Source organism: Peromyscus maniculatus, chromosome 15 (genome assembly GCF_049852395.1).
Source record: "Peromyscus maniculatus bairdii isolate BWxNUB_F1_BW_parent chromosome 15, HU_Pman_BW_mat_3.1, whole genome shotgun sequence".
Taxonomy (NCBI): Eukaryota; Metazoa; Chordata; class Mammalia; order Rodentia; family Cricetidae; genus Peromyscus; species Peromyscus maniculatus.
Window position 1 is genome coordinate 36788011 of NC_134866.1, and position 11200 is coordinate 36799210.

The following is an 11200-nucleotide window of genomic DNA, read 5'->3' on the forward strand; positions in this document are numbered from 1 at the left end:
TCATGGAAGGTGAATGAAAGAGTTGGGACTGATCTGGGATGAGACACATGGTCTCATTTCTGTCCCACTGGCATCTTAACTCCAAAGGTAAGGTCTGAGTCTGAGTTGTGCTGTGGGGAAGTCTTGACCAAAGTGCCAGAGAAACAACAACATGCAAACAAAGCTTGTATAAGGAGATTAAACTGCTTTTTCTCCTCTTTGCTTTCAGTTTCACAGAACATAATTTCAAAGTGAAAGAGTTCACCAATGCCTGTAATTGACCAGGAGGAACGACTTCATTTGACAGTAGGCTATTAGCTTGTTTTCACTTCCTTAGGAGTAAACAACGTAGGAACCCTTGGGTGACTTCCAGAAAGTGCTAGAGGACAATGGAGAGGCAACACTTGGAGATGACCAGTTTGATCAAAGGTCCACCATAATAATTCAGTTAGAAAAACAGCTTCCTAGATTCTTATCTGCTTGTTAATGGATTGGGGTGGCAACACATTGTCAATGCAGAATGTGTAGCTGCTCAAGAAGAACATCTTTAGTGAGCACATTGGCTTCTTTCCAGTTGCTTTTCACCTTTAGTTGGTAAATCATCACCTCTTTGGATGTTAGGACATTTCCCTTGGCCGAGTGGTGTTACTGTTTCTGTGCATCAGCAGCTCCACTGCCATCGTGAAACTTTCTGCCCCTTTCTCTGTTGTTAAAGGACTACTTAGATACTGTCCACTTAGTACGTCATTTCTGTATTAGTTTTGTTCATAGAAATAAAATGATCAGGAAACTTAGGAGTTAAAGCTGCTATCATATGTCCAAGTTTTTTTTTTGTTATTAAGAAGAATATAGTTTTGGTTTGAGTGTGAGATTAGAACAACTTTTATCATTTTTCTGGTTGAAGAGGTAAAAGACTTTTGGATTTAGAACTGATTAACTTATTGAAGAATTTAGTGCCTACCAAAGTGAACACTGCTGGTTAAAAAGTTCAAAGTGCTGGAAGGTGCTATGAAGACTGCTGGGAGAGAAAACTCATTAGCATCCTCATCCAGCAAATCGCTCATGCTTGCTTCAACACTATCCTGTCATGTCCACTGGTTTCATAGTGGCAGGACTATATTTGGTGTAGCCAATTGCTTTGTGATTGGATTGGAAGTACCCCACCCTCAGGTGAGAGGGAATACACATCTGGTACCATAAACCTAGTCAAAAACCTCTGTCTGGGGAGGCCATGGGCCTAGGGGGGAACCTATCACCATTATGTCACTAAATGGACGTGCTGTTTATTTCTTTCCAAATATGTATGCTTATATCCATAGACTAGTGCTTCCATCAACCTAGTAGGCATTGAGAGTTTAAAGCTTCCTTCCAGTTCCAGTTCCCCTTCTCTGCGTTGTGCTTGCCTTTGAAGATGGGAGCTCTCAGCTTCTGTGTCTGTTGCCATTCCTACCTACCTCTTGCTGCCACGATGGAGTTTTATCCCTCTGGAACTGTAAACCCAAATAAACTCTTCCTTCTATAAAATGTTCAGTCATGGAGTTTTAGCACAGTAACAGACAATTAACCAACTCATCATGTTTTATATTAAGATCCTTCAAATGATCCCAACTTGATTTCCCCACCTTTGAAGTCGGTTTGGGAATGAAGTTATGAGGAGAATTTGACAAATACTTGCCTTTCAGTGATGTCCCTGCAAGCAGGGTGGTAGAGTTAGAATTAGATGATTTTTTTTTTTTGAAATTGGCAAATGTACCCCATGGATTCCAAGGTCTGTTAGTCATTCAAAGCCCTCAGATTCAACAACATCCCCAATCCAGTGGTTTATATTCTGCCTGATTTTATTTAGGAAAATGATTTTTCCCAATGGGGTCAATGATGGATTCAACAATATGTTCTTGGTTGTAGTTAGCATCTCATGTTGGACTACCTGATCTGTTCCTGGGATATTTATGAAAGCATGCATGCCATGTGAAATAGTTAGTAATTACTTCTTTATTGCACTATTTGTTTCAAATAACCTAGTTATCATTAGGTCAATAAACCAAATCTTTTGACTTAGACATTGTAACATTAGTTTCAACATTAAGTCAAAATAACTTGATACAGAATCTCCCTAGAACAGAAGTATTTTCTAGAATATTCCCTAATGAAAATAATGTAACCACCATAGTCTGTTGAATGCATACCACATGTCATGATTAAAGTAATTGTTTTGCAAATAATTATTTGATTCTTTTGATACTCCTATGGGTTAGTTACTATTAACACCACATTTTTTGTTGTTTTGTTTTTGTACATAGCTTTCTTCTTCTTTTTTTCCCTTTAATTGAAAATTCATGTATTATATTCCGATCATTGTTCTCCCTTCTCCATCTCTTCCCAGATCCTCTGCACCTCCCCACCCATCTAACTCCAGGCCTCTCTCTTTAGAAAAGAAACAGACAAAAATGCAAGCAAACCAGAATTAAAAACAAACAAACAAACATAAAAAGCACAACACACACACACACACACACACACACACACACACACACACACACAGACCAAAACCCATAAAAACACAAAATCGAAAACCATAATATACAAGCCAAAATCCCAGTAAGATGAAAAATGCCCAAACAAAGCAATATGAGACAAAAAAATTCTACAAAACACCATGGAGTTCCTTTTGTGTTGGCCATCTACTGCCAGACAAGGTGCTTATCCTTAAGTGTGGTTTATCTATCCAATGAGACTCCATTGGAGAGAACTGATTTTTTACCTTTGCAAGCAGTCTTTAGCTGGACATAGCTCTTTGGTTAGGGGTGTGCGATCATAATTCCACATTTTACAGAAGAAACTGAGTCTTCACATAAGTGGCCTGAGATGCTAAGTGGCAGACCCAGAAACCCAATCTTTTCTAATTTTAGGAACCTAAACTCATACTACTATCCTTTCTATTCTTGTTATTACTTTATTTTTTTTTAATTTTTGGGATATGACCTTTATTGAGCTTATCCATCAGAGTGGAAATAATGTCTGTACAAAACCAAATATTTGTTACTATAACTTCTGCATCACAATTAAAATCCAAACAGTTTGTTTTTAAATAGTCAACTCAATCAAAACCCACTACTTCAGAATCAATAGCTTCGTTGAAGCCATAGTAACACTTAAATATGGCTAAGACTCAAATGCAGAAATTTGGTTGATTGGAAGGCTAATTACCTTGCTCAAATAGAATTACAAAAAGGCAAAATTGTGTTTTTTACAGAGATACAGTCCACTGGAATCACCGAGACTGGACAGCTGTTAAAATATTTAGAGACCTGAGAGAATAAAGAATCCAGGCATCCTTAGACAGTCTTCTGTTGTCCTTTCTTCCCAATCAGAGATTTGTGGATGTGTGGGATGATACCACTACCAGCCTTGATCAGAGAGTCCAGTTCTTCATCTCCACGAATAGCAAGTTGCAAATGACGAGGGGTAATACGCCTTACCTTTAAGTCTTTGGATGCATTTCCTGCCAACTCTAGTGCCTCTGCGGTGAGGTACTCCAGGATGGCTGCACTGTACACAGTGGTGGTCCACCCACACGTCTGTGGCTGGTTGTCCTAGATTTCAGGTGTCGATGAATATGGCCCACAGGGAACTGCAAGCTGGCTGGCTGCGAGCAAGCGGGAAACCGCTTTTGTCTTGGCCTTTCCAGAGTCCTTTCTAGCCTTACTGCCAGCCATCTCGGGCCGCTGCAGATCGGACAAGAGAGGAAGAGACAAGGCCAGGCTGACGCACAGTGAGATCCTGGCGTCCACTCCTCCGTCATACCGCGATTCAAACTCTCTTCTTGTTACTTTAAAAAGCCTTTTCTTCCTAACACTTGATTACTAGAGCATGTATGTTATTTTTCTGTTGCTACTTTAGCAAATAACCACCAATTAGTATCTTAACTAACACCCATTTACCATTCATGGGAGTCTGATTTGGTCTTGCCGGGCTAGCTAACCACTTGGGGTCAGCACATCTTATTTCCCTTCTGGAGGTTCTAGGAGAGAATTCTCTATCCTTCATCTGGCTAACTTCTAGAGGCCAGTCACAATGAGGCACGTGGTTCCTCCACCTCCAAAGCCACTGTGTTATGTCCCTATGGCCAACCTTCTGGAACTCTCTTCCTCTGACCACGGCTTGCAGAGGTTTAAGGACATTTGCAGTTGGGCTGTGGATAAATGAATAATCCAAAAATCTCCCTAGTTCAAGGTCCTTAGTCACATCTATAACATCCATTTTGACATCTAGGGAAGTATCATATTGGTAGGTTCTGGGGCTGATTTAGGGTATAGATCTCTGTGGGACATTTTGGTACTCACTGTATTCTAGGGACCTATTTCTGTAAATAAAATTTCAGCAAGCATTAAATTGTACTGCAGCCAAAGTAAAGGGGCAAACAAGGACTTGTGAAACCTCATTAACTGCAAGGCCCTCGGCAGGATGATTTACTGACAATTTCCCCCTTAGCACTGGACAGCGGACCTGTGTATGTGGTTCACTTCTCCCTGAACTGTATGTTTCCATTGGTGTTACCATCATCGCTTTCAAAACCACTCTAAAGGATAATTTCTATCCATTAATAACCACTCATTTATGTATATACTCCAGTGGAGTTTTATCGAACCTGGTTTATTTCCATATTTTAACACTTAAAAACATCTAATTAAAATATGCTATACATATAGAGGGGAATATCACCTAAGAGTGGGACTTGAGGGATTTTCACAGACTGAACTCAGTGGTATAATGATCCTTCAGGTATTTTCCTTCAATCTCAAAAGTTCCCTCTGCCGTTGGTCCCTGAAACCATGCACTGATTCTTATCAGTGGGAATGGGGGGGTGGACTGGGGGAAAGGGGAGGGGGGCAGGAGGGGGGAGAACAAGGGAATCCGTGGCTGATATGTAGAACTGAATGGTTTTGTAAAATAAAATAAAAGGAAAAAAATTAAAAATAAAAGCCTACACAGCAGAAAAAAAAGTAGATTCAGTAATCTACCCTTTTTATCCTATCATATCTATATTATCCCCTTTTCTTCTTTAGAAAGAGATTACATTATAATCAATCCCTTTAAATAAAAATAAACATTTATAAACAATAAAAAAAGAAAAATTTCAAGTATAATTCAACTTTAGTTAGCTGTCATGCTCAGCTACCATCATGAGCATAATGCTTTTGAGATGTATTCATTCTGTGTGTGCCAGTGTGGATAGGTCATAATTTGATTGTTTGGCTAGTAAAAAGAATACGTGGAATCATTCTTTCCAACACAGCATTATGAAAAAGAGTGTTGTGAACATTCTCATGTAACGTTAGTACACAGTTTTCTGTTTCTTTTCAGTAGATAAGTATATTAGTGATGGAACTGTTCAGTCATACAGCAAGTGTATGTTGGACTTGTGAGAAATCACTGTTTTCCTAAAGTGTTTGCACTATCCTTAATGTGTCTGAATTCACATCAGCTGTCATCACCATCCTTGGCAGCATTCAGTATTATTAGTCCATGTATGGAGCTTTTTCAGCAGAACCTAACTGTAACTTCAATTTTTCATTTTTTCTAGTCAGTAATTATAAGTTATTATTTCATGCATTTATGTATCACTGATGAATCTTTAATATCGTACCCATTTTCATTTGCATTCCTTTTTCAGCTGAAAGAATTCTCCAGATAATCTAGATTCAAGTCAATTGACAGGTAGGTATTTGCAAATACTGTTCCCTAGTGTGTGACTTTCTTTTCACACTTTAACTATGTATTTGAAGGGCAGATTTTAAAGTTTTGCTGTTCAGTTTATCCACTTTATTTTGTCATCTGTGTTATATCTTAGTTAAGCATTTTTTTTTTTGCCTAAACCAAGGCCATTAGGATTTCTTCCTATGTATTCTAAAAAATCCAGACTGTTAAATCATATTTACAGGTGTATAACACATTTCAAGGTTTCTTTAAAAAGAAATATTTTAGAAATTATATGCAGGTATGTGTCTGTGTGTGCATGCATGCCTGTGTGTGTGTATGTGTGTGTGTGTGTATGTGTGCATATGTGTGTGTGCATATGCGTGTATGTGTGTGTATATGTATGTGCATGCATATGTGTGTATGTGTGTGTGCTTGTGTGTATATGTGTGTGCATATGTGTGTATGTGTGTTCATATGTGTGTACATATCCATATGTATGTGCACATATGTGTGTGCATATGTATGTGCATGTGTGTATGCATATGTGTGTATGTGTGTGTTTGTGTGTGTGTGTGTTTGTGTGATGTGTGTGTGTTTGTGTGTATGTGTGTGTGTGTGTGTGTTTGTGTGATGTGTGTGTGTGTTTGTGTGTATGTGTGGACTGCAGGTGGCTGCCAAACCTGAGTCAGGTCCTCTGCAAGATCAGTGTGCACTATTAACTGCTGAGCCACTTCTCCAGTCATATCTGAGTTATTTTTATGTCCTGAGACAGGAGCCTTCCTTTCTTCTTTCCCCCACCCGTCCTTCTGTATCCAAATATGCACACTTCCCCTCTTTCTTACTGTTATGCAATTATTTTAAAGAATTCTTTGAAAGAATCATCTTTTATATTTTGTATTGCCTTGATGATTTTGCTAAAAATTGACTAGTCATATTTATGATCCCGTCTCTCAGTGTGGATTCTTACTGGGTCATTTTTTTGAATGGCCAGCATGGATATAGTTCAGCTGAAATGTGTCTTCTTCCCCTTTGCCTTGGCCTTGCCTGTATGGGGGAGGAGGAAGGGCATTGTTCCTTTTCTTTCGCCTTCGCTTTCAGCACAATTATTTTTACTCATTTATTTTAGCCTCCTTAAGAGCTAATTTGTGTTGAGAACTTGCTCAAAGATTTACAAAATTCATCTTGAAGTGTAGCCTGCCTTCAAATTGAACTTTGTGCAGGATTTGAGAACCTAAATACACTATGTACCCTATGGCATTAGTGTTGTTGGATTCTGGGTGGCTTTGTGTTTCTCTCTGTTTGTGGCTTGTTCTGGGATGCCATTGGTTTACTAAGAGTCATTTTTACTCTTTCAAGACATGTTTCGACATTTTCCAGAGTGTTTCTAAAATGCTTTTTAGTTTAGAATTAATTTGTCTCCATCAGAAGATATTAATTATTTTTTGCATCATTTCATTTTCTCTCTATACTTCTTTGGAGATACCTTTCTTGGTTTTTTTCAGATTTACAAATCTCATTATCAGTTATTTTGAATCTGCTAAGTTTGAACAATGCATTCTTAGTTTTAGATAAACAATTTTGTCTTTCTAAAATCTCCAGTCATTACTTTAAAAATATATTTTGTACTACTATGGCAATTCTGTTTTTTGATCCATTTTGTCTATCTCTTCTCCATTTTTGTTTTTTACATTTATTCATCATAGTAATTCTGGAGCACTATGCATTAACTGTATTACTTCAAACATTTCTGTTTCTCATTTTCTTTATTATTTTGTCAACCAATTGCTGGATTTTTTTTTTTTTTTTGAGACAGGGTTTCTCTGTGTAGCTTTGCGCCTTTCTTGGAACTCACTCTGTAGCCTACTCACAGAGATCCACCTGCCTCCGCCTCTGGAGTACTGGGATTAAAGGCATGCACCACCACCGCCTGGCTATTATTTTTTATTCTTACTGATTCTCAATATGTTTTATATTTTTTGTTTGTTATTTTGAGACAATGTCTCAGTACTATAGGCTGGTCTTGAACTTCCTATATAGTGAGGCTGGCCTTGAACTCCTGAGGCTCTTGCCTCTACTTCAAAAGTGCTAGCGTTACAAGCATGTACCTTCATGCCTGTTTTTAATTAACTACTATTGTATGTATGTTTTAGGTGGTCTGCTTATGCCATCTTCTGAAGAAGGCTAAATTTTGTTCTGGCAGGTAGTAACATTTTTTTTAGATTACCATTGATTTGCTAAGGTAGTTTAAATTTTTGTTAGGGAAAGCAGCTTTATTTCAGGGTATATCCCTTATATCAAGACAGTTTATTCTAAGTGCACACCAGTGTGTGTGTGTGTGTGTGTGTGTGTGTGTGTGTGTGTGTGTGTGTGTGTGTATGTGTGTATGTATACGAGCTAACCTTAAACTGCTGACCATGTTGCTTGCCTCTGGCTTCTGAGTGCTAGGATTACATGCCCTAGCTTGATAAAGATATTTGTTCCTCATTATTAGATGAAGTATTTCTGGAGTTCCAAATACCACAGATTCTATATGAACTGTATGGCTCTATAAATTTCTGTTCTGTTCTACAGTGTATCAATAACTGTTGTTTTTTGCCCCGAGCTTGTTCCTTCATACATTCATACATGAGTCTTGGAAGTTAATTAACATTCTCAAGGGGGAAATTTCATGCAGACTTATAGGGCTCTCATAGCTTTTCCTCTCTGAGATCCAACTATTCTAATTTGAATTATCTTTGGGCCACCCTATATTCTGCTCTCTGTTTCTGCTGTCCAGTGAGATTCATTGTCTTTACTTAGACTCTACTTCTCTGAGCTGTGGTCTGGAAAATGCTCCCAGGGAGAAATCTTGGGTTTATGTGATGTTTATCTTGTTTCCCTATTTCTTTCTGAGGACCACAGCCCTGCATTGGCTGCTACCCAATGCCGGCAAACAGTTGTTATGTATGTTTTGTCTAGATTTTATATTTGTTTATAGTGAGATGTTAAGTCCAATGATCGCCACTCTGTGGTGGATGAAGCTGGAACATGCCCACACTACTTCCTTGAATTTTCTGTACCATCGCTGACTTTCAGAACACCTTTTGTTTTTATCATTTCCATAATCAGGACCTCATGAGCTTTTTCTTTTTCTCTTTCTCTCTCAGAATGCCCTTCAACTAGCGGCAACTGTTAAAGGTTTAGTTCCCCAGGCTATACTATTTGGATGTAGGCAGTCTAAAGCAGACCACCCAATGAAGAACTTCTATTGCCTTAGAACAGCACTGTGTTCTGCTAAACTTTTGATCAATGCCAGCTTTGATTTCTTCTGTTTTCCACTATTATTCCTTGCCAATCAAGTTGTTTCTACCTGTTTTGATTTAGTCACTGACTTCTGAGTCCTGCTTGATTTCTTAGCTGCTATACCCTATGATGGTTTGAACGAGAAATGTCCCACATAAACTCATGTATTTGAACATGTGGTCCTCTGTTGGAGCTGCTGTTTGGAAAGATTATAGAACATTTAAGAGGCAGAGCATTGATGGAGAAAGTATGTCACTGGGGGTGGTCCTTGAAGGTTTATCTTTCGCTTTCTCCCTCTTCCTCTTTCTCTCCTCCTGCCCCATCTGCAAATGGATGAAAAAATGTTACCAGCCAGTTTTCTGTTCCTGCCACCATGCCATCCCTTTCCTGACATGATGGACTCTATCCCTAATCACAAACCAAAATACTATTCCCTGTGCTCGTGGTATTTCACCGTAGCAATGAGAAAGTAGATAATATTGACTCTTGCCCAGCCTTGTCTAATTTTAGACTGTTGTTTCTACTGTCGTATGTATTCTCATCATTACTCTGACTTGAAAAAGTGAATAAGGCTTAGGCAGGAATTCATGTTACAAATTATGACCTTGCTTAGACTATCCAGTGCTAATATTCAGGAGGGTCTGTGAGGGTGTACATACTAGGAAAATAAAAACGGTTTACTTTTTCATGTAAACGGTAAACTAGGCAAAGGAAGGGTAAACTCATTTACAACGTCACAGGAGAAACAAAACAAATAGGAGCTGTGCTACATCAGTTACAGCCATCTGTCTAAAGAACGGATAGATTCTTACCAAGATTAAGTCATAGGGCTGGGTCCATTAAATTTTCCCATGGCGTTAAATTGCCATTGTTACATAAAATACAGCAAACTGGGGCCAGAGATCAATTTTGGTTGGTGGAATGCTTTTCTGTCATGTACAAATCTCTGGGTTTCCCCCAGGACATAGTGAAGTTGGGTATTTGAGTGCACATCTGCAATACTAGCACCCAAGATGATGTGGCAGTAAGAGGATCAGAAATTCAAAGTTATCTTACCCTACATAGATAGTTTGAGTCCAATTTCCTCAACAGAAACAATATGGAATTGTAGGAAAACTTCCCAATATAAAGGATGACCAAATTCTGGTGACATAGTTGCTGTTCAGTAATGGCAGGCCAAGAGTATTAAGCTTGAAAGATTTATCTGATGCAAAACAATGACCAACCTAACGTTTATCATTCTAGGTATTTCTCTACCCATGATAGAGTCTATTGGTGAAGATCAATTTGGTTGCATATTTTTATTGTGGCTATTTTGTTATCTTGATAACTGAAAAATTCATACTGGAATAACCTTTGTTGTTTATTGGATAATTCAGTAGGGCTGAAGAGATAAATAATTCTTTGGGAAAAAGCAGTTTTTTTTTTTCTTTTCTGAGACAGGGTTTCTCTGTGAAGTTTTGTGCCTTTCCTGGAACTCGCTCTGTATCCCTGGCTGGCCTTGAACTCACAGAGATCCGCCTACCTCTGCCTCTCAAGTGCTGGGATTAAAGGTGTGTACCACCACTGTCCATCCAGACTTTCTTTTTTGAACTGAACTTTCTTCACTTTATTTGATTTTGGGTACACACACACACTTGAACAAGGCCACTTAAAGAACACTTTCTCATCAGGAATGAGGCCATTTCTTTATATAATTATTTTCTTGTTTATTAAGACTTGTTCCAAATATCCTGCTCTTGTATTCTTATGCATTTACTTTACATTATAAATAAAAATGAAATCCTTTATTTTGGGGATAAGCCACTTCATTTACTTATTTTTTAGCATATTTTAGGTTAAGGTTCAACCAAACGTATTTATTTGTCTGATCAAGGAAATTTAAAGACTTTAAAATTAAAATCATTCTCATTTATAACTCTATTACCACCACATCTTTGTTCTTTGTCTAATTGATAATACTTTAAATAAAGACTGTAAACATTAATTTTCTAGTGCTTCCAAAACAAACAGAGATATGTCAATATAGAAATGTGTTAGTTCTAAGGTGTCAAGACTAAGCTGAAGACATTGCTTAGGTTGATTCCTTCCCAGGGCAGCCAAAGAGAGCCTATATATATAAAAGCTTATATTATATATATAACTCTCTTCTAGTATCTAGTTGTCCACTGACATTAGTATTCCTTGGTTCTGAGATGAATCACTCAATACGGAAACATCCTTGTCAAGTTAGGACTAA

General features: G+C 38.1%; 1 pseudogene; it reads right to left on the reverse strand.

Moving 5' to 3' along the window:
* Positions 1 to 2926: 2926 nt before the first annotated feature.
* LOC102914156 (histone H2A.Z pseudogene) lies at positions 2927 to 3695 on the reverse strand (annotated as a pseudogene).
* Between the last annotated feature and the right edge of the window lie 7505 nt (positions 3696 to 11200).